Raw genomic sequence first — 21,434 nt, 5'->3', positions numbered from 1 at the left:
CTTAAAATACACTCCATTCGAGGGCCGTCTTTGTTTACTTTGTAAGTAGGCTTTTGGAATTTATTCGGATATTTTGGTTATTTAAAAGAATTGTAATGGAATATTTACATAAACACGAAGAAAAGTATTTTTATTGATACACAGTTGCCTGTTTTTAACAACAATAATAAAACGACGCATGACAACTGAGACGGAAAACGTTTTGGATAATAAAATAAGATAGTCTAGGCATTTATACGGCTTATAGCTCACCATTGGTTACTTAAGGTGGCCACTTAACACACTTTGTAATATTCTGCCTTTATTTAACCATCAATTTTTATTCTATTTTTCCGTCTGTGGATTTCTGTGTAGGTAAAAATTCAAAACATTTTTTGTGCGAGTGGGTTGATCTAATTTAATTATTTTACCTTCATACTAGGCAACGACTACAAACGTCTGTCAATTTTTATATTTCTTCTTAGACCAGTTGGTTTTATCCACAATATTTTGAGTTTTTCCAAATATTTTTAGACGTATACTAAATTTTACCCCTTAGGGAGTTATTGATATGTTAACAATTGTGTTGGGGCCCTTAGTCACCCTATTGAATAGATCAGTATTTATTAAAAGCATATAATAAAGTTGCGTAAGTAAAACAATTTATTATACTGAGATTTTACAATTGTAAACGCAGACAATAAGTATGCAAAGAGATGAGGTGAAGCACTTCTTGCGTAAACTTTTTTTTATTAAATAACTGAAAACTGAACTATATATTATTGTAACTGACTTCATGTATGTCCGACTGAAGCTGATTGAACCAAGTACTGTCTTATATACTTATGTCTACATCTTCTCTTTACTTCCAAGTGGGGAGTTGAGGCCTTCCGCTAATTCTTTAGCTGTCAGCAGTTTGATATCCGAGCTTGTCAGCGGTTTGGATGTTTTCAAACGGAAATGCCTAGTTCACTTTAACTGTGTGCTCATAGATTAGACGACAGTAAACACTGAAAAAATAAAAAAAGAGGTGAACTTTGAAGTTCCACAGTTGCTTGGTAAATTATTAATCGTCATTAAACCTTTATCTCCATCAAATAACAAAGAAAAACAAATGCATCGTATGTTGATCAGTTTTACGCTTCAGGTCTTGAGACAATTAGATACTACAATATACACTCTATAAACAGATATTTCATGTCGATCCTTTTATTAGTCGTATGAAATAAACGCGTTATTTCATATCAAGCTTAAAAGTGTTAAAACGGAAGCTAACACTATACTCGTTCAGTAGATAATTAAACCTTCACTCTCGTGATAATGCCGTAATAAAATTAATTGAATCTCAACATGTCATTATAAAATTTATCTACGTGAAGCTAATTTCGCTATAGTTGCATGTACATGCAAGCGTACTAAAATTAGCAATACGTACGGCCTTGCACGGGTTACCCCATTTAAGAAACTTTTTTAAAAATTGTTTAATATTACACATAACATATTGTTTAATATTGCACATGAGAGAATATGGAATTCCTGTAATTTATGGGGCTTACGACCTGTTATTGGCCAGCCACTTTACACACTGAGTAACGTTAACCATTTTGCTTATTTTAAATCATCTACCAATCCTAAACTTTTCTATCTGTTGACTTTTGTGAAGTAACAGAGCTGAAACCAGTTTTGATGTGGGCGAGATTCATCTGACTGAATTATTTTACCTACTAGGCAACGCCTAAAAACACTTTTTCAATTGAGCCTTGTAAATGCCCAGACTTCCATATTCCCTTTTCAAATATGTTTTCTCTCTCTGTTGCAATAAAATTAGATGGTTAATAACTTCAGCCTGTCTACAAACATTTGGGCTTACTCAAAACATTTTTGATTTCTTTATTGTTTGTTCTGTTATGCCGGTTGGGATTAAGGCCGATAATTCAAGTTTAAGAACAGTTTGATAAATGGTTGGATTTTTGCATAGATTTTCTCATACTCTTTTCTCTATCATCCTTTTCAGATTTTTTTTTTATTTATCGAAATACTTAACATGCCACTTGCTTATAATGATGCAAACGCTTACACGCGCCTAAGCACTTACATTTATGATGATGTAATAACTTTTATTTTCATATAAGTTATTAATTTAAAAAAAAATATGGTATACTTCCACTTATTTGTATGACCAATTAGCGCTTTCACCCTCTAATGGGCATCTTTAGACTGGTAAATATTATACAGTATAAGGATAATTTACATAAAACTAAATGTTATCTTAAGTGTAGGTACATTAAAAAATTAAGTTGAAAGAGATACAATACACAATATTTCAATGGAACAGAGTGGGAAAAATTATTGAAACATGTGTTATTGGTGTACTGTATATATTTAAACTAGTGGACCCGACAGACGTTGTCCTTCCCGAACGTAAGCAAAATATTTTTCATTGATAAGTAAGTACCTAGGTACTTGTTTGTGATAGAATCCCAATACTAAAAATTGTTTATATTAAATTCTAGTAGGTACGTAGGTACTTGTTTATGGGTTAATTCCAAAACATAAAATAAATATTTTTCCAAATATGGCATTCTTTATGCAAACGTCAAACTCCGGTTGTCTCACCAACAAAGGGGTGTACTTATGCCGGAAAACGATTTTCAAAAATGTTTTGAATTTAATATTATTTTAGTGTTACCAAAAATCCAATAAAAAGAAATAAATGGGTAGAAATTATAAGGAGTTTAAGGAAAGAATCTGATTGAGATCCACAAAAAAAAATGCTGTTTGTAAACATTCAAAAACAAACTTTTTTATACACAAAAAAACAACATTTTTTATTTTTTTTGCAAATGCATTCTCCTCAAATGCAACCCTGGTAGATCGATGAATAAAATATTTATGCTCCTCACTTCTTTTTTACATATTCGATTGAAGATTTTAATATCTACGAACACGCACAGCGCAAAGATCTATATTTCTCTGAAAACCGCACGTATATTGGTTAAGCCACTTAAGGGGAGTACGGTGACATCACACGTACAGAGGAATTATATACATATATAAAGATATATATATATATATATATATGTATAAATATATATATATATATATATATAAATACGCACGCACACATTAAAAAATGTACCATAATTTCATATGTTTGATTATTATTTAGAAACTTCGCTGGTCTGTCTTTCAACCTAATCTTAACTATGTAATTAAATCATATAATAAATTAATTAATTAAAAATATATCGCATAACTGTAATTGGCGCGTTGCAATGGAATCATCAGGGTGACAAAACATGACACATGCATCTTGTTTGCTACACTAACCTCACTGTACCAGTCGACGTAGTACAAGAGCATGTTACAGGGTACAGGCGGAATCAAGGGGTCGGAGGTTGCGTGACCAAAAGGCTGACAATGGGTTATTATGTACAAAGTTAATAGGAATTAATATTATTACGATTATGTGTTCGTGCTTCCGAGGGACTTGTACGGCTTTGTCTAGGCCAGAGAGGGAAAATGAATAATCAAGGTGAGTTGGAGCGAGAAGGACAATTATCAGATATAATTCATGGTGCTATTTTGTGTTTTCATCACAATATTTTAGTTAATTTTGCAAATATAATAAATACACTGAGATCCACTGATAGAAAAAAAAAAGAAATAGTTTTATTCTAACATAATCAGACGAGAAAGTAAATGGAAAAAGTTTAAATTAAAAAAAATCTTTTGAACATTTATGTCGAAATGGATCGCTTTATCTTGCTTCTTTCTTCTTCTTTCTGTGCCATATCAGGTCTCCCCGACGTTGGCGATCACTCTAGAGTAGGCATTCCGGTCCTGCGCCAACTGGAACAGCGCCTCAACCCCACGCACTCCCGTCCAGTCGCGGATGTTTCTCAGCCAGGACATCTGTCGCCTTCCAACCCCACGCTTTCCCTCGATCTTTCCCATCATAATAAGCTGTAGAAGCGTATATTTGCTTCCGCGCATAATATGGCCCAGATATGCGAGTTTTCTCTGTTTTATTGAGGACAATAGTTCTTTTTCGGCACTGGCTCGTCTCAACACCTCCACGTTGGTCACTAAATCTGTCCACGGGATTTTCAGCATTCTCCGGTGAAGCCACATTTCAAAAGCCTCTAATCGGTTCATGGAGTTCACCTTGAGAGTCCATGTTTCAACCCCGTAGAGCAGTATTGACCACACATAGCACTTGACCATCCTCTGTCTCAGTTTTAAATTAAGACTATCACTGCAGAAGAATGATTTCATGCCATTGAATGCTGATCGTGCTATTTCTATTCTGCATCTAATTTCCTTATCCGGATCCAGATCAGAAGTGATTTGACTGCCGAGGTATTTAAAGTTATACCTCGGCAGCTTCTTTATAAAACCTATTTTTTCGATTTTTACGAAAACGTATTACACAGTTATTAAAAAGAAGAGAAAGAACTCGTAAGTGCGTTGCGTTGCGTTGCGTTGCGTTGATTTGCGTTGCGTTGCGTTGCGTTGCGTTGCGTTGCGTTGCGTTGCGTTGCGTTGCGTTGCGTTGCGTTGCGTTGCGTTGCGTTGCGTTGCTTTACGTTACGTTGCATCGTTGCAGCGTGAACGCTGCGTCGTTTTACATGTATTTTTCAGTGACATGCCACATTATGCGTTGCGTCGTAGCAAGCGACGTTTCAACGGATCGACGTACGAGATATGAAGCGGGGGAAGGGTGATGCGCCGATCCATTATCGAATAAAGACTGAAATCCACACTGACTGAGACGCATCTCTGCGACGGGTTCTAAAGTTTTCACCAAATACTCAAAGCTAGCCACACTCAATATTGCCGCATAAAAAACATTAATATTTAAAGCAAGCGTTGATTCGTTGCGATGACGCATTGCAACGCACTAATGAGGCCTTTCCCCAACTTATTTTTTTTCAATACAGGCAATATCATTTTATGTTTGAAAGTAAACCAGTTAATAAGAAGTAACAAGCATTGTAAATGCCATTCCATCTTGAGACAAATCAGATTATCTCTTGGTGTACAAAATTTTCTTCAAATGTATGCTGCTTAACACATATTAAAAGTGCATCATCAAAATTGGTATGCAAAATTTTATTTCTTATTGCTAAATTTTTTGGGGAACTTTTATAAAAAAATGATCACACTTTTTTCGAAAAAAGCTTTTTCCCGCAGATTTCCTTTATAAAAAATGTATGTGATTGGAATGGTTTATTCGGTTATTCCTAATTTACTGAGAAAAATGTCTTCGTTTTAGATATGTGCGATCACAATAATTCGAATTTTACCGTAAACTATTTGAAAAAATGTGGAAAACTACACTACACTGCTAAAAAAATACGAGCTTTAAATGAAAGAAAATTCAAATTTGCTTAAAAGTAAGCTTGAATTTGTTCCAACAGAGAGAGAAAACATTTTTGAGAAGGAAATAAGAGAGTCTAGGCATGTGCAGGGTTTATGACCTGTCATTGGCTAGTCTTAGTGACCGCTTTACACACTGTGTAACATTCTGCCTATGTTTAAACAGCTAAATTTCCTCAACTCTTTCATCTGTTGACTTTCGTGAAGTAAAAGAGCGGAAACCTTAATCATGTGGGTGAGATTCATCCAGCTGAACCAATTCACCTACTAGGCAACGCCTGAAAACAAATCCCCAATTTTCTATACTTCTTATTTTACCAGGTAGTTAATTCAACAATTTTTTGAGTGTGTCGAAATGCTTGCAGACTGACTGGATTTTCTCCCTAAGGGGTTGCCTGCCCTGTGAATGCTTAGAATTCCAAATTTCCTTCTCAAAAATGTTTTTCCTCTCTGTTGCAACAAATTTTAAAATGAAAAACTCCCTAGGGAGAAAATCCAGCCAGTCTGCAAGCATTTGGACATACTCAAAACATTGTTAAAAGTAAGCGTTATAATGCGAATCTCGTATCCGATAAATAATGAATAGATATTTTTGATGAATGTATTATAGTTTCTGAGAAGACGCTTCAAGTATGTTGCCAGAAGATGAGAATTAATGCAATTCCTCAAGTGAATTAAAACAACTTCTGAGGTATCTGAATATAAAGGCAAGAAGTTGAGTTGTTATAGATTACCTTCAACGTATTCTACGCTGCTTGCTTATTTATGGAGGTCAATTAATGCACATAGATATTTCTAAACTTAAAATATTATTGACTTTAACAAGTATCATTCTTCTTTTTATCCACATCCGCTCCTAAGTGAAGCATGTGGATATCACCAGTTGCATCCAGGAGACCCTATTGCCAGCCAGCGTTTTTGCCTCTTCCCACGTTAATCGAGCGCCCCTTAATTCAATGAATTAAGTCGAAAGATCGTCGTCGACGGTTTTCCGGGACGGCGTGAGCCCGCGCGTTTAAAGAAGAGGCAACTTGGGTTCAGGTTCTCCTGAGGCATGCGCAGCAATGTCCAAGCCAGGTCCACCGACGCATCTTCAAGACGCTTGTTATAGGAGGATACTGCGTCCGTTTTCGGATTTCGATGTTAGTTATAAAATCGAACCACCTTGTGCCTAATATTCTCCTCAAGCACTTACTCTCAAAACTCAAAAGCTTAGTGTTTTGAGCTTTGGTAAGGTGCCAAGATTCGCATCTATATAAAAAAGATATTGGAAATGATCAATTATTATCATAATGATAAATTAGTATGAATAAAATCTCTTAATTACTTTTGAATGTACCAAACAGTGTGGATAATTACGAAATTAAATGAATTTTCAATACGTGAACCAGTTACAAATAAATTGCAATAAGAGAGAATATAGCTCCATAAAATACGGTCAGAGTTTACTGTTGCACATCAGTAGTGAGCACCAAGCATAAATCATTCTCACAAGCTTTTGCAAAACATTTGTCATTCATGCAAAAAAAAAGTTGGAGGTACGGTTATTTGACTGTTTTTATCATAAAAAACAACTCCGATATTTATAAATAAACGTTTAAAAATTCAAAACGATAATAAAGAAATTGATTGCCAATGTACTTGAGCAATAGTAAAATGCTGCGACATGATGCGACATGTTCTGATACTATTAATGGAAAAGGTTAAATTTCTGACTCGATACTGGCCAACATAAAGCGGGTTATAACAGAACAAATACCTAGTTTGAAGGAGCGAATCGTCCAAATAAGCGATTGTGCACATTTTGCCATTATATCGGACATTCGATAATGTTTTATAGTAACTATGTTTATGGGAAAATAAATTAAATAATATTTGTTTATTATAAATCACCACTACCGTTTATATCGTCCTTAAAAATATATCTTTAAAGTGCGCCCAGCTCCCAGCCCGTTCTCAGTAAACGATGAAACTAGCCGATTACCTTAGCTTATTTCTCCAAACAAAAAAATACACTATATTTTACATCTTTAACCCAGTCACGGGTTTTGAGTACTTAAACAAGCTCGCTGATTACAAATATTATTAGGAGATTCTGTATTTAGAAACTAGTATTTTGAACATTATATCCGAAGGACTAATTTTCTTTGATATGATACCATTGACGTATCACATAGGACATGTGACGTTCGAAGAGGTCGTTTTTGTCAATACTCAGCCGCTCAGAATTGACATTTATGAAAAAAAATCTGTACAAGTGTTTTAATAAAAAAGTGTAGAATAAAGTTACGTATATTGTGAAGTAAATAATAATTGTTGTTTGAGTTGATTTTCACAGAAAAAATAGCCAATTATAATTATATTTCTTATCCATTAAGCCTCAGCAATATCTGGATGCCTGAGAAATATCATATGACACAACAAACACATGTGGATTAAAAGCAATGTCCGTGTATACTAAACGTGTGACGTATGCAGTAGAGACGAGGGCAGATACGGTGAGAACAAAAAATCTGCTCAGATCGTCAGAGATGAAAATAATAAGGGCAAAAGCAGGAAAAACTCCAAGGGACAGAATCCGGAATCAAGAAATTAGACAGACTTACGATACCCAAGACATTGTGCGGTGGAGCAGAATAAGGAAAAGATTCTGCAGAGTTGTGTCGATAGAATGGTCAGTTCCAGAATCTCCTTTACCATGGCCTATGAAATCCCAGCTGGTCGCTGTGCCGTCTTCCCGGAAGACCACCAAAGGGATAAAAAAATAGCTGGAACTTAGTGTCTCAAGAATCACCCTCTAGCCCATAAAAGACCAACCGATCTAAACTAAGAAGAAGAAAATATATTATGTAGTTTTATGTAGGTACAAATTAATTAACATTTTATTTAGTACTAGTTTGTAAGTAAACAGGTTGTTCTTTAAAAAAACATTTTGTAAATCTGGTGACTAGTCTCAGGTAGATATCGCCAAATGATTAAACGTTACCTAAATACAAAAAGATTTTTATTTACTGAAAGTATGAAGGTATCTAAAAATAAACACTTTTTGTGGCTTATGGTAATCTATGTAATAGCCCTGACTGCAAAGAATAAAAATATTTTTAAGGGGAATATTTTTTTAGGAGAAAGCATAAAATATTTTTCAGGTGATATTTGCGTAGTCTTGTCAGAAGACTAGTTATCATGTATTCACGTTACAAATGATGAATTTAATTTACCATTTGTTTATCAATTAAACGCCTTATATATGATTTGGTGTGAATAAGGGTAAGTTTTTTATTAGTATTTCGATATCAGCGGTAAAATAATCTTTAGACTTGTAAAAATACCAAAAGTTGCCAAGATAAAAACATAATTTTATTTATTTATTTTACAAATTTGGGCTAATAGATTTAGGATGTTTTTTTTGGAATTGTGCGAAAAAATTGGATACGCAGAAGAAATAATTCATGAAAGAGAGCTTATGTCCAGGTGTAATTTAAATTATTTTACGTATGCAAATTCGCAAAATATACATTTATATTAATACGGCGATTCGGACAAAGGGACAGTTCGAAAGCAAAGTGTGTTTATGTTTATGTTAAAAATAAAACCCAGCAGAATATTCATTAGTGGGTCTATTATTTTCGGACTTAATCCACGAGCGCTGACCGTCTAGAATTCTGAAAAAAAGAAGAGACGAAAAACATTTTGCCCAGTTCATAAATAAAGCAAATGGGAAATCCCGCCGCTCTTCAATGGATTAAGTTTTGAATTTTCTGGAACCGTAACCACGCTGATTTGTATTTCATTTCGCTTTTCATAATTTTATTTTGTTTCCGAATTTCTTTCCTCTTTTACTTTTCCTCGCCAGAATTAATTGACTTTCTCTGCCGCTTTGTTCCTTACCCCCCTTCTCGATCGTTTTAAAGATTTTATAATTAATATTTAGATTTAAGGGAACGAGGATAACCTTAATAGATTTTTAAGAGTTTTTCTCGCGTAAATGATTTGTATCTACCCTCGCTGTAAAAGCAATGTAATGCTCTGTAATCTTATGGATCCAACTTGAAAATATAGTCGCTTTTTAATATATATGAAATGAACAACATGACGTTTTTTGATCAACATATTTCTCAAGGCGTTTATTTTTATTACGTTTTTTTTATTTATATCAGTGTAGACGGTACAAATGCCTTCCATAAACATAAGCAATAATACATTTAAACATAACAGAGTTCTATTCCAAAATTACAAAATAATACAAAAAATATAGTTATATATATTATACAGTTGTTTTATACGTTGTACTATATTATAATACTATTGCGGTACATTGTACTAAACAAATTAAAGTTTTTTTTTAGAAAAGTAATGGATTTATTTTAAAATAATTTATTAATTTTGACTTTGTTTCCTAGAATACCTGTTTTTTATTTCTTTATTTTAACATGTTGGACATAATGTAAAGTGAACATTGTTGGATTTATTGCCGAATGGCAACTTCTTCCAACCAATCGATAAAATAAAGGTGTTATTTAGATAACTTTAGTTTTCTTTTTGATCTAAAAAATTCTTATTCATAAAAAAATTATGTTGCATTAATTTTATTTTTTATTATTACCTAGTAGAATACTAAACACTTTATTTCTGTCTGAAATTATTCTTCACTTTACTTTATTATATTTATTTTAAGAACATAAAATTTTCTCATGTTAATTGTTATATTTTATTTAGACATGTTATGTTTCTGTTTTATTTTATTTTATAGTCACTAAATTCCTTGGTTTAAATTATTTTATTATATTTCATAATATGAACTGCATAATTATTGTTCAATGCTGTAATTATTTCTCTAAAACATTTTTTTGTAGAAGGTTCTTTGAACCGCGGATGTATAAACAATTAATCAATATTTAGAAAAGATAACGCAGTAAATTAGAAATTGCAAAAATCATAAATTCTAAATTTTTGGTATTGTTGTAATGTATATTGAATATTCTGGGTATAATACAAACTGTCTCGTGTGAAGAGCTCGGGAATTTGCAACAATTTTTAAAATAAAATACAATATAAACTAAATATTAAATAATCGACCTTTTAAAAAAAAAAGACATGAAGAAAATAACAAAAACTATAATATTCATAAATTAAATCATTCGTATATAATATATTTAACACTTTTTGTACAAATGACCATAAATATTTAAACAGCAGTCAGAATCCTTCACTATTTATTTTTATAGCAAGTTTTTATTCGACTTGTGTAAAAAATGACAATAAAACTGATCTGGTTCTTTAGACTGTGCAATCTTGGAATAGTTGAATTAAAAGCAATATTTTTTTGCAGCAATTTCTATATGAAATGGCACATTATGTCTAGTAATCCAAACAGGTATTTAAATAATATTTATCAAGTCAGGAGAGTCCAACAGGCTATTGATTATCTTAAAGATTAACATTAAACTACTTAGATTCCGTCACCATGATAAACTTTCCAAATCAAGTGTATTAATTAAAAGGTAATAGTTAAAAAATTCCATGAAAATAGACAGCTTATAATTGATAAAGCGTGAACATTTTCTCTGCAATCTCTCAAGTTTTAACGGATGAACTTAAATTGTGTAAGTATGCTCCCTACTTAATTTTCTAGATCTTGATAAAAAAAAGCCACTGAGGAACTGAGGAAAGAATTGAGGAAGGACATTTTCTGTAAGTATTTGCTACTAAATAACTAGGGGGATGAAACCAGAAGACAATAGTTAAGGGTTTTGCACTCAGAGCAATAATGCGCTACCGTTTATAAAGCCATCCATACGGGCAAACAAAGTTCTAGGATTATCAATCGCAAAATTTGTTTGCAGCAAAACAATAGGCTGTAAGTACTCAGGAAGAGAATTGCCAAATGGTTATTAATTTGCCTTGTACTTACTTTTAAATATATGTACTTATTTTCATAAATGGTATGTTTTACATATTTAGTATTGCAGGATTATTCCGAATTAAATTTCTAAAATTGTTTTATAACTGATAAGAAATTTTTTACGTGATTTATGAACAAAAGTCGAGCAAAGCGACGAAAACGTCCGTTACACCTCTGTTTTGAAACCAAAACCCTAAAAATGTGCAACTCTTTTATCTATGCAATAGAGCGATTCTATGCGATGCGCGCACGTTTTTACTCTAAAGTCTTACGATCCTTCAACATAATTGAATTGTATAGGATATCAACAATATTTTGAGTTTGTCCAAATTTTTGTAGACAAGGACTGGATTCGACTCCCTGAGGAGCTGTTTACATAAACATACTACAACATAGATGAAAAACATTTAAGATAAGGTAATATAGAAGTCTAGGCATCTACAGGGTTTATGATAAAAAAATAAATTTAAAAAAAATGAAAAAATTTGGACAAACTCAAAATATTGTTGATAAATCCACCTGGTCCATGAAGAAGTATAGAAATGGAAAAAATAACATTTTCAGGCGTTGCCCAGTATGTAGGTGAAATAATTAAATTAGATGAATCTCACCCGCAAAAATAAAGGTTTCAGCTCTTTAACTTCACAAACATCAACAGATGAAAGAATTGAAGCAATATAGATGTTCAAATATGAGCAGAATGGTGAATGTTACACAGTGTGTAAAGTGGCCACTTAAATCAGCCATTGACAGGTCATAAGCCCTGTAGATGCCTAGACTTCTATATTACCTTATTTTAAATGTTTTTCATATCTGTTGTAATATGTTAATGTATAGGATATTATCATCTTTTAATTACCATTTTATAATTTCAAATCATCGGTACATGCATGATTACAATATGTTTGAAACATACTTTTTAAATAATAATTAATATTAATTGATTACAATCAAATAAGCGTTTCTCGAATCGAAATTCATTTATTATTTGACAGAATTTAACTTAATCACTGATTCAAAACTCAAAGAAAAATATAATAACTTTTTTCTTTAGAGTTATTTTTGTTTCAATTAATAATTAAAAACTGAACTGAACATTATACAAAAACATCTTGGTTAGAAAATCAAATGGGCTGCACGTGTTTTATATTTTACTTTATATTTTCAAATAAGTTCTTATTTTTATTTAAGTAACTAAGTTAGAGGTTCTTGCTTAATTAACGTTTCAACAAACTCAATTAAACAATTTCTTCACTGTTATTTATGATTAAGTCTACGTTATTGGGTCGCATGAGCAAGTATGCGTTCTTATCAAGAACTATTAAAATATGAGCATAATCCAAAGTTACTTTATCTTTCTTCTACGAATTATCAAACTCGGAATTATGACTATAATTTTATCTGGAATCCACACAGCTGGCTAAAAGACATTTAAATTTAAGATGGTGCGTTGAACTCACGTATTGTTGATAAGATTGTAAGTATTGATGAAATTTGTTAATAATTTTTTTATATTATTATTAAAATATATATTAATCAGTAAAATATTCTTGCTTAAAAACACAGCTTTGATATTCTAAACAAAATACATTTCTATTCAATCCTGCAGTCAAATAAGCTTCATACTTTAAAATTAATTCATAAATCAAAATTATGTTCAACAACAACAAATTTCTCGGTTTCATAGAGTTGATCATCATTATTATTCCCTTTCCGTACAGAATGGTGCATAGAGCACTGCATTGGTACACCAATCGCAGCGTATTTTAATCATTTTTGTTACATAAAGGTAAAATGATCAATCTTACCCTTCAGGTACCAGTCAAAGGACTATGAAATACTATTGCAAAAACGCCGTTTTAAATAAATATCTAACTTCAAACATCTCGGGAATCGAACCCGATACCTCTTGCATGGTAGGCAAACGCGCTGACCATTACACCACGAGGTCGACATAGAGTTTGGAAAACGTTAGTATTTTTTTGTAATACATGTTCATTTGTGTAAATAAATAAATATAAAGATAAATTTGTGGCGTAGTTTAAAACAGTTCATTTTAAAAAATAATTTTGATGTATTTTTTTAGACATACTTTATGCTCTAATAATTAGAAAAAATGTTTTCTTACACCTGATGAAATAATTTAAAAAAAACATTTTTCAATCAAGTTTTCCGTATCACTGAACTTCTTCAATGACAAAGGAGGGGGGTTTGTGGAATACTGGTTTTAAAAGTGGATCAATACTGCAATATTTCATGTCCTTAAAATACCAGGCGAGGCGTATGACTCATCAACTTACCTTTAAGAAAGAGATAATCAAGATTTGCAACAATTAGTGCTTCAATGCAGTTTCTTATGCACCACTGGGTGCGCAAGGAAATGTTGATGAAGATCGAGGAAATGTAATAGGTTTTATTCAGTCTGGTGGTTTATCCGACCAGGCGGTTTTTACAGGATCTGATATGAACTTTGCAGAGCCAGACGTTAGCAATATTAAAACACGAAGCTTGCAAAAACGCAAGGACTCTTTAATTCACTTTACGAGGGTAAATTAGTTTGACTTTTTTGAACACAGGATTCATTTTTAATATTCTCAGACTATGGAATTACTCAACAGTAGCATAAACAACTAAATTTAGGCTTCAAAATTTTTCAATTTCATTTTTAAAGCATTATGAACTGAGATTTAAAAGAAAAAGCAGAAAAAATAAGATACGCAATTTTTAACAAATATACACCCCATCAAACTAACATAATAGAAATTAATATCTCAGTTTATTTTTTTTTTCAAATATTTACGGCTTTTTATAAATACGAAGTGACTAAAAATTCAACACACCCACGTAAATTTACATCTATCTTCTTCTATCTATATATCTACCTTTATCTATATATAAATAAATGAATTCTGTGTTGTGTCTCACAAAGACTCGACAATGGCTCGACAGATTTACTGGCGGTTTTTTATAAACTGTTCTGATTCACGTCCTCAAGATTTACAAATAACTAGCGGACCTGACAGACATTGTCCTGCCCAACCATTGACCGCTATTACCTTGAAAAAAGACTTTTCATTGATAAGCAGACACTTAGGTAGTTGTTTATGATTGCATTCCAAAACATAAAATAATTCATTTTCAAATATAGAATTCTTTTTGCAAATGTCGAACTCGGCTCTTTTTACCAACAGGGGTGAACTTTATTTATGAACGCGTTTTTTAAAAATATATTTAATGTTATTCTAGTATTACCAAAAATCCAGTTAAAAGGAATAAATGGGAAGAAATTATACGCAATGTAAGGAAAAAATCTCATTAGGATCCATAAAAAGCGAATGCTTTTTGTAAACATTCAAAGACAATCTTTTTTTAACACAAAAAAACAACATCCTTCCATAATTTTGTAAATGCATTTCAGTATGCATTTCAGCAACCCTGGTAGGTCGATAAAAAAAATATTTATGCTTCTAACTTTTTTTTACATATTCGATTGAAAATTTTAATATCTACGAACACGCGCAGCGCAAAGATCTACATTTTGCTGAAAACCGCACGTAAATTGGTTAAGCCGTTTAGGAGGAGTTCAGTGACATCACACGTACATAGAAATTATATATATATGTATAAAGATAACATTTTTAGTACGTTGAGTGAAAAAAAGTAAGCAAAATGTATGTGTTTTCATAGATTTTCCAGGGTTTATCGGTATTAGTACACATATCGCAGCGTATCTTCAGCATCTCAATTACGTAATGGTCAGATGATCGATGGTAAGCTTCAGGGCCCCAAATTAAATGGGAAGTTAACAGAGTTATCTTTGACGGTCTATAAAAAAAAACGATATTTGTGAACGAAAATAGAACGTTTGCATGAACATTTTAAGTATTTTTATCTGTGCCCTATAATTAAACATGTTTAACAAAAAAAATGAAGACATATTCTGCTTTTCAAACAGAAAACTTAATTTTAATTTGTATACAAAATTGATGATAAATGTTTACTTCTCATTATAATCAGGGCCCTGGTGCCTGTCCACGGAGTATTTGATTTAATAATTTGTAACGTACTTCCACTGTCCATCAATATTTGAATTGAGTGTTTAATTTGTCTTCAAAGGTGTAAAAAAATATAATAATCTTCCCAATGAACTAAAAACTATTAAAAATAATATATCAATAAATAAATTTAAAGTTAATCTAAAGAATTTTTTTTAACACGTGTAAAAACAACATTTAATTTTAATTAGAATGAATGTATTTTTGTTTTATGTTTTTTCTTTATATATCCTATATTTTTACTTTTCTTTTTCATGTACTCGTTTTTAAAATTATAAAAACTATAAATTAACAACTAAAACAGTGTAAGTCACTCTCCAAGCACAAGAGGTAGTCTCTTTTTTTGAAGAGTTACAGTGATAACATTTACTAGATGTGTAAAAGTACATATGTTTAGAATTTTACAAAAACATGTACTTTTTATGAAATTTATTAATATTTTTTTTTTTGTTTTAAATACTGTCTTAAATATTTTATAATTGCTTTCTGTATATTAAGTCTCCTTTGTTTATTTTTACGTGTAAAAAAAGAAATGAAAGTTTATTGTTAAGTGTCCTCGGTATGGGTGAATGAGAAAACCTTATTTTTACTATTTATTATTCTATATAATTAAAAAAAATGAATTAAAATAGAATATTCTTGCTTAAAAACACATTTTAATAAATATATCATGTCAACCATGAGGCTAATTGAACCCTAGAAATTACATTGAAATAAAAATAGACAGATATCTCAATAGAGTGGCAGAAATATTTTGTGATAACTAAAAAAAGCATTTAATCGTCTCTTTTGTGTTTTAAAAAATCAAACAGCTTTCATTGAAAAAACGTATTTTATTCATTACCATTTACTGCATTTTGTGTTTCATTTCTGTTATCTTTTTATACGTTAACATCGATTGAAAGAATAAAATTCTGTACCTCAAAGGATAAGCCACGGGAGTCACACTGAACGAAATGTCCAGGAATCAAGATTTGGCGATTGTGCGATTTTCAAAACATGCAATTTCTAAAACGTGCGATTATGCGATTTCCAAAACATGCGATTTCCAAAACGTGCGATTTCCAAAACATCATAACTTTTGAACCAAATGAGATAATTTCAACCTACAAAGGACTTTCAATGTTAAATAATTTTTATTTTGACAAAAATAGTTCATATTAACATTGCGTATCTGGGGCAACTTATGTTTTTGCATTAAAACAAAATGGAATTCAAATTTTTATTTTGACTTGAAAAACATTTTTATTCACGTATAAAATTGGTTATGGCGATTTTTTCTGCATTTTTGACTTCAAAGCGACAAAATGTGGACTCCTGTGTTTTATCCTCTAAGGAGTAAAATTAGTTAAACTGCATCCTTCAATAAATGTACTATTTTGCATAATTGAATGGGAAAATTTATTCCTACGGGAAATTAGATACAAAAACTGTTTTCTTAAAAATTAAAGCATTCAATTGTCCGGCAAAGTCTTTTGAAAATGTGTGATTTTAGTTAAATATAGTTTAATAAAAACGAATTTCTTGGAAAGACGTCAACAGTTCGTACTAATCAACCAATGATAAGAGAGTTGTGAAAGGTTTCCGGTTTACGGTGATTCAACGGACCAAACGGCAGAACTTACAGAGAAGAAGCGAAAGAGAACTTGAGACGTACAACGCGGAGTAATTCTAAAAATACAAAATTTCAAAAAATCATGGTGCTGATGATACGATGCATATTTTTTTTAATCTTGGCTAATTTCAATTGTCTGTTGACAAATAAATAAAATAAATTTTTAAAAAACCAACAAATTTTTAAAAAGAACAAATTATTAATCCCGTTTTAAAGTAATCCTGTCTTTATTTTCAATTAATATTTAAAATTATAACTTGAAACGCCCGAATTCACCATTCCTAGCTCATAAACAATTCATAATTATGAAGTCTTAATGTTCCAATGTTATCCTCGAATATATTGTTTTAAAGATTCTGTAAAAGTAACAAGGATTAGTTAATTATTTAAAACAATATAAAATTTTATTTTATGTTTATATTTATGTTTATTGCTATATTTATGTTTATTGTTATATTTTTGTTTATATTTATATTTATGTTCATGTTTATATGTTTATATGGTAGAATTGGCTCTGCACTTTATAGCCATTTTACTGGAATAAAAATTAAAAAAAAAAAAAAACGCAGCAGCCTCTTATAACGAGCGTTTTAAGGGTGCGGTGGTGGAACTGGTATGAACTCGTGCTGCGCATTCCTCAGGATAACATAAAACACAAGTTGCCTCTTTTTTAAACCCGCGAAGATCGAAGACCATCGATGACGATCTTTCGGCTTTATTCGGCGGAACTAAGGATCGATCGAATCGATTGATTGAGTGCTGGAAATATGGTCTCCTGGAGATGCCTGGTGATGTCCACATGCTCCACTTAGCTGACGTGGAAAAAGAAAACAGAAACCAGCTTTAAATGTCTAGACGTCTCTATTTTTTTAAAAGAAATATCTTTGATTTGTCTCTGAGAGAAGCTTTTCTGGCATTTTTTGGAAGATTTAACAAAAAAGATGAATTGGGCCTTGATCAATAATAAATTCGGTTCTTTTAAAATATCAAATTAATTCATATTTCCTGTATTTTTTTAAAAATTTCGTATTTCCCCCTAAAAAGAAATTCTGTTTTTTTTATATTTTGTCTATTTAAACGTATTATTTTTTCTCACTATGATACTACCGATTTATTTTACGATTGCCCGGATTCATTAATCACTGTAAGTTTTACAGTATCAGATGATCAATGTTACGTTTCAGTGCCTCATTCACGTTTCGCTTCAAAGCGCCGTGTTGTCGATGAATAGCTCGTTAACGAAAAAAAACAAAAGCCTAAATGTATGTAATTCTAAAACAAAGATACGTTTTTTCAAAAATCTTTAAAAGAAAAACATAATATTTGATTTTTTGGTGTTAACTAACCAATCGTAGGTCCGTGAAGTTATTTTTACTTACTTTTTAAACTTTTTGGAAATTGCGTTAATTATACACTACTTTATTGCCAAATGGTAATTTCTTTCAACCAACCAATAAATTAAAACTCTTGTTTTTAGAATTCAAGTTACAAAACCTATTCAATAGAAAATAATTTTAAAAAGGTAAAGATATTTAAAATTTGAAAAAACTGTATTTATGCAGCTACCCAGTTTGGAATGAGAATAAAACGCCATATCAATTGAAAAATTATAGAAACACATGCGTTCTTACAATGGACTGGTTGTGGTCCCGTGGATAGTGTCGCGGACTCCGAAGTCTGAGGTTCAAATCCCACCCTACCTCAACTTTTTTCTCATTTTCAAACACGGTTATTTACGACCAAAAGAAATGGTCATTTTCATCATTTTTCATTTATTCATTTTTTAATAAAAACAAAAATAAATATTTTAATTTTCGAGATATTTTGCTGTTCGTTGTAGTATGTAAATAACCGGGTTTGAAAAAAAATCTAACAAGTTTTGGTAGAGCGGGGTTGGAATCTCGGACACTAGTATGTGGATACCTTCACTTATATTCTAACGTTACAATGCAATAAATTAAAAAACGTAAGGATACTTTTCAATTTTCGAAGTAACTTGTGACGTTACGTTACGCATTAGCTATACACGTGATTTATTGTAGTGCCATCGCCGCGTGTGACTTGCACGTCCAACTTTACAAAGTAAACTGCTTTACCCAAGTTACCCCTCGCAACAATACTCCCGCCATGGTTAAGTGACACTCCAACAACGGCTTGACACTTGATTGTTACACGCGACTCAAAAGTGTTGGATCCACAACCGTAAAGTTGAACAGGCTTGAACTGGGGACGCGAATAATCGGTTATGATAACCGAATAACAGACTTCGTTGTCATGTCAACGAATTTCAAGCTAGAAAAGAAAATATTATTTACTTCAGAAAAATTAACAAATAGAAGAATTGAATACATACGGATGTTTAATACGGCATACTCATGTTTTTTAAATTTATTTCAAATACCTATCGAAAAACCACTATGTTAAAGGTAAAGTCAATTATTTAAAATGGTTTAAAATACGCGCATTTCAAATAACCTTAAAACGAGACTTTTTGCGCCCAATGGGGCAAACGGCTCGTGAAACTAATTCCTCTAAATACCTGAAACTGTTTTAAAGACCGTGGATCTTTTTATCGGTTTCACTCAGAAAAAAACGATGTTTTTTTTGTCAATAAACGAGTTGGTCAAAACATGATATTAATTTAATTTAACTCTACTATCACTGCCTTCGCCGTGTGTTTGGCAAATTATATGGAGGGATCTTATCGGAAATTGTCGTTCATCCTTATGACCATATTACAAACACAAATGGTAAAAAAAAAATGTATTTACTTGTATCACAATAGTCTATATCCATTAAAATCAGTTTATAAATTTAGTAACATCAAATTAGATTATAATTATTATTATTTCCAAATTTCTTAATTCCGACGTTCTTCATATAAGTGGCCAAAGGATAAATCCCATAATCATGCATGTAGCATCGCTTGTATAGGTTATTAAGTACATACATTTTAATATAATCACAGTGAAAGATTGTTAGTAGTTAGATTCTACGTTTGGCAATTTTAACACGAAGAGTTAGTATAACAATTTTTTGAGTATGTCCAAATGCTTACAGACTGGCTGGATTTCCTACTTAGGGGGTTATTTATATTTGAATTTGTTGCAACAGAGAGGTTAAACATTTTTGAGAAGGGAATATGGAAGTCTAGAAATTTAAAGTGCTTATGACCTGTCATTGGCTAGTTTACACAGTGTGTGAAGTGGCTACTTAAACGACTTAAATACATAGTTTTACCACGCAGATCGCATTTTGACACCATTTAGCCCACATTTATCCTAGTCTTTCCAATTCCACACTTCATAATTCATTACCATAATAACCTACCATAAATAAGGGTCGGCACTAAGACTTCAGTATGAACTGCTCATTTCGCTTTCTGCGACAATCATTTATTTGCCAAGGTTAATTTTTTGTCTATACCAACAGTAAAAAAAACCATAAAATCAGACAACAATTATCAAACAATAATAAATAATAATACCAATAATAAAAGCAATCTGATGAAATAGAAAAACAAAACATGAACTGGAAAAAAGGTAGGATGGAAAAAGAAGTAAGAATAAATAAAAGATGAATCTCGTAATTACAAAATACTATAATATTAAATATCAATAGAATCAATGGCGGAAATATTTTGAAACTTTAGCTTAAAAGAGTTGTGTAATTATTATTTAGCATAGAAAACCAATCGATTATTGTGTAAACCATTTGTAATTTATTCGATCATTCGCATCGCTAGCTTTAACAATGTCAGAGTATTAAAAGGCTGAATTATTTTCGATGCAAAAGAGATTTGAGCGCATTTAGACTGGCACAATAAAACAAAATAATTTGTTATTATAAGTATTTGTTACTTTTTTGGAACCTAACGTCACGTCATCAAAACAATATTCAATTGAATTTTACAAACCTAGTTTAAAGAACAATCACGCCATGGTAATGCAGAACAAGATTATTCGCGACAAACATTATTTTAAACGACCGAAATTATGACGGAATTATTTAATTTCGAGGAGTAATATATGAATTCATTATTAAAATAAAAAACCTCATAGCCACTCAAAAGTTTGTATGGCCTAGTTACCCTTCAAAATTTAAAGTACGGTAAAGAAATTCTAGATGAAATTGCGATAAAATTTCACTTGGTCATTTCACTTTAAATAGTTTTATCTTAAAATTAATTTACCCATAAATAAGTTGGTGTCCAATTTTATAGTAAAGCTCGTATTACGAGAGTCAGAAAATGGTACAAGATCTTGTGCGAGATTCGACCCAACAAATATTGTGTCGTGTAATACACTTCTTCCTCTTCTTTTCCCGCATCCGCTTATCACTAGTCGCCTCCAAAAGACCGTATCGCTAGCCAGCACGTCTCCTTCCACTTAGTTACGCCGAATAAAGCCATACAAAACTGATTAGATACTTTAAATATAACATTTTTACCCATCGTTTTTAAGTTACTTTAAATTTTGTATTTTCTTGTAATTAGTTTGTA

The 21,434-nt window shown here is 31.5% G+C and overlaps 1 long non-coding RNA gene across 1 annotated transcript; it reads right to left on the bottom strand.

Annotated features, from left to right (window-relative positions):
- Nucleotides 1-582: 582 nt before the first annotated feature.
- LOC148273900 (uncharacterized) lies at nt 583-12,266 on the bottom strand. The gene is made up of 3 exons (XR_015824433.1): nt 12,180-12,266; nt 7,968-8,187; nt 583-989 (listed from the first exon to the last, which is right to left on the bottom strand). It is a non-coding gene; the product is annotated as an uncharacterized LOC148273900 (long non-coding RNA).
- Nucleotides 12,267-21,434: the final 9,168 nt, after the last annotated feature.

This window comes from Micrasema longulum, unplaced genomic scaffold (assembly GCF_059751315.1).
Source record: "Micrasema longulum isolate JH-2025_06_02 unplaced genomic scaffold, ASM5975131v1 h1tg001807l, whole genome shotgun sequence".
Classification (NCBI taxonomy): domain Eukaryota; kingdom Metazoa; phylum Arthropoda; class Insecta; order Trichoptera; family Brachycentridae; genus Micrasema; species Micrasema longulum.
This window is presented reverse-complemented; position numbering and strand designations above follow the sequence as displayed.